Here is a 4,097-nt window from a genome sequence, read left to right as displayed (position 1 = left end):
CGTTTTTGGTCTGGTAGATTTTTAGTACTGCGAGTGAGTGAGTCAGTCAGTCAGTGAGTGAGTGAGTGCCATTTCGCTTTTATATATATAGATTGCACACTAAATTCATATAAAGAATTTACATGATTGAAATGAAATATTTTGTTGATTGATTATTAATTCTACATTGTTAAAAGACGATCTGGCAGAGAGTAAAGCGAGAAAGAGAGAGTGCTATACGCTTGAATGATAGACAAGGATAGCAATACCATTGCTAATCAAACACTGCCATTATTGACCGAGCGAAGTGAGGTCTAAGATTCAAGTCGACGGTTTGGCATTTCTCTTAATGTTCAAATGTTTATAATTATGTTTATATGTTGCGCATTCACGGCGAAACGCGGTAATAGATTTTCATGAAATTTGACAGGTATGTTCCTTTTTTAATTGCGCGTCGTCGTATATACAAGGTTTTTGGAAATTTTGCATTTCAAGGATAATATAAAAGTAAAAAGGAGCCTCCTTCATACGTCAATATTAGAGTAAAAATCAGACTATAGAACTATTCATCATAAATCAGCTGACAAGTGATTACACAGATGTGTGGAGAAGCCAGTCTATTGCTGTATTTCCATAAGGTCTATAGTTTCCATCAGGTACTTGTGGATGAGAATACTGCTTGAGGTCTACTGTTCACAGAACTACTAGTTAATTCTACATTGTTAGAAGCCGATCTGGCAGACAGTAAAGCGAGAAAGGGATAGCGCTATCCGCTTTGTTGAATGATAGACAAGGATAGCAATACCATTGCTAATCAAACACTGCCATTATAACGTGGATTTCACTATAGACTAAATACTACCCATTCAAACACATGGAACATTTTTGAAAATGTATCTCTCCATAAGCAACAGATGCTCTTTTGTATCTTTTCAAAGGTAACGTGTTGCATACAAAAAGATACGCAATGAGCTTTAATGTATCTTTCGCCGATAGGCAAAGTTACAGGACTGTTAATATTCTCACGAACTTGCTCTGTTTTTGCGACTTGAGAAACCCCAATGAAGATGATTTAATCACGTATTCACGTATAAGGAGATTTGATGAAAGCTCTAACGGCCAGCCAGCCGACACGCAAAACCACCCACCACCCCAAAAATTTACGTCATGACTATTTCTGGAGTAAGATTTACATTGGCTAGGAACAGGTAACCCGTGCTTCGCAAGGGTTTGATTAAAAACTGAACCTACTAAGATCTTGAAGAATTGGAAAAAGGCCTGTAACCATTCTGAATACCTGAAATGGCATTTTCATTTAGCTTATTTATGTAAAAAACTCAAATATATTTCTTTCAAATTCTATAAAATTAACAAAATACTCAAACTTCAGGATTTAAAAACAGTATATTTGGCTCTGGTGCAATCCATATTAGAATATGGGATAACAATCTGGGGTGGGGCTTTCGATAGTAATTAAATAACTTATTTATCGCTCAAAAGTGTATTATTAAAACAATATTGAATAAACCTCGATTGCATCCAACGAATCTGCTATTTGAAGAATTTAATGTGATGACTGTAAGGCAATTGTACTTGAAAAATTTAGCAAAATATATAAGTATAAAAACAAATTTTTATTAAATGATATAGTTCAATATGATTTAAGACCAAATACAACCTATAGATATAAAATTTATAAAACAAAACTGACAGTAGTTAGAAGACAGCTCATTTATATAAATACAAGATTCATAAATGAATTGCCTTTTGATCTGGAAGCAAAAATTAATTACAAAATACTAAAAAATTGGATAAGAGATAACTATTTCTTTTCAATTGAAGGCATAATCTAATTTTTCAAAGCATATCTTAAGGCGTGGATTTTTTTTTTCTCTATTATTGTATAAAACTAGGAAACAACCAATGTAACTAGCTGATTGCAACTCTCACCAGCGGGCAAGGCTTGATTCCTTTTGCTGGTGATGCCGGATTACCATTGAGAATCTAATTATGATTTTGGTATTATTTATGCTTAATTTTTATTTTAATTATTTTATACTTTTGATTATAAAATTATGTATTTTCTTTTATTATGTTTTGAATATGTATTTATTGTATGGCAAATAAATGATTTGATTTGATTTGATTCTCTATAAATTCTTTATTCATTTATACAATAAATTCATTATCAAAATGATAGGGAGAGAAAAAAAGGTAACCTTGTGCTATTCCTCTCCCAAATCCTATACTATTATACGAGCAATTTATGTTGATATACAGATGGAATTAAATATAGAGAATGCATTTATTCAAATGCTAATCAACATATAATTATTATTTAACGAAAATCCTGAATAAATGCTGTAAATCACCCCGATGACTTCTGCTACTGCAGACATTGACAACAGGGTTAACAGCTAGATGGAAATTCATTGAGAACTACTAATAGTACTAGTTGACCGAGCGAAGTGAGGTCTAAGATTCAAGTCGACGGTTTGGCATTTCTCTTAATGTTTAAATGTTTGAATGTTTATATGTTTTTATGTTGCGCATTTACGGCGAAACGCGCTAATAGATTTTCATGAAATTTGACAGGTATGTTCCTTTTGCGCGTCGAAATATATACAAGGTTTTTGGAAATTTTGCATTTCAAGGATATTATAAAAAGAAAAAGGAGCCTCCTTCATACGCCAATATTACCGTAAAAATCAGACTATAGAATTATTCATCATAAATCAGCTGTCTAGTGGACTATAATACTACCCGTTCAAAAACATCGAACATCTTGAAAATGTATATTTCCATTAACTTTAGTAGACAGTTGACTATAATACTACCCGTTCAAAAACATCGAACATCTTGAAAATTGTATGTTTCCATCAACGTTGTAGACAGTTGCAGCCAGACCTGATAACAGCGCTCACACTCACATTCCGGGACGACACGTCACGGTACGATATAGGACAGAAAGCTCTATGTTTATTTAGGATTTTTTTCTAGACATTTTTAATTGATTAATTATTAATTAATTTTAGAGAAAACATAACAACAGGTCAATTTAACTCACTGAGCGTGAGGTCCACTGTTCACAGAACTACTAGTCAAAATGATAGGGAGAGAAAAATAAGGTTACCTTGTGCTATTCCTCTCCCAAATCCTATAATATTAAACGAGCAATTTCTGTTTATATGTTTAGATGTTTATATGTTTGTATTCCACCGGATCTCGAAAACGGCTCTAACGATTCTCACGAAATTCAGAACATAGTAGGTTTATAATATAAAGATTCGATTGCTCTAGGTCTCATCCCTGGGAAAACTCGCTGAAGGACATTGAAAGGATAATTATCATTCATCCTTGGAAAAACAGCTGATAATAATTATTTCGTCGTCTGTTGGGTGATGGAAGTGAGTGAGCAAGTTCATGTGTGTGGGACTGTGTCAAAATTATGACTCAGCTGTTGAACTTTTGTAATCATTCAATCAGGTACTTAGTGCCGGTTGCAAAAAAGTCGGGTTATTTTCAATCCTGATTAATTATATTATCGTTATTCTAATTGAATTCAATATTTATTCTCATTGATTAATTTTTTATACTTTGTAGAATCTGTTGAATAATTAGCATTACCGTCATTTAATGTAAATTAGTGTATAAGCCAGTAAATATTGTAACATACATAAATGAAGAAATCCAATCTAATCTAATCTCACTCTCCCTCATTCTCTCTCACTCCCTCTCACTCTCCCCCACTCACTCACTCTCTCACACTCTCTCTTTCACTCTCTCTCCTCTCTCACTCTCTCTCTCTCTCTCTCTCTCTTTGGTAGAGAGTTAGTGGGGAGGATATTTTTAATATTCTTTCCAAAGAATGGACATTGATATGTCCAAAGCTACGCCAATTTATGTAGATGCATTACAATATTATCTATTTTATCTATAGTTATTACAAATTGTTTTTTTTTATATTATATACAGCTCTATAATTATTTTCTTAATTTATTATTTGTAAATTCATCCATAATTTTGCTGTATTGTAAGCTATTGTATATAAGTGTATAAGCCAGTATATATTGTAATCTACATAAAGTACTCAATCAATCAATCTCTCTCTCTCTCTT

This window comes from Nilaparvata lugens, chromosome 9 (genome assembly GCF_014356525.2).
Source record: "Nilaparvata lugens isolate BPH chromosome 9, ASM1435652v1, whole genome shotgun sequence".
Taxonomy (NCBI): domain Eukaryota; kingdom Metazoa; phylum Arthropoda; class Insecta; order Hemiptera; family Delphacidae; genus Nilaparvata; species Nilaparvata lugens.
This window is presented reverse-complemented; position numbering follows the sequence as displayed.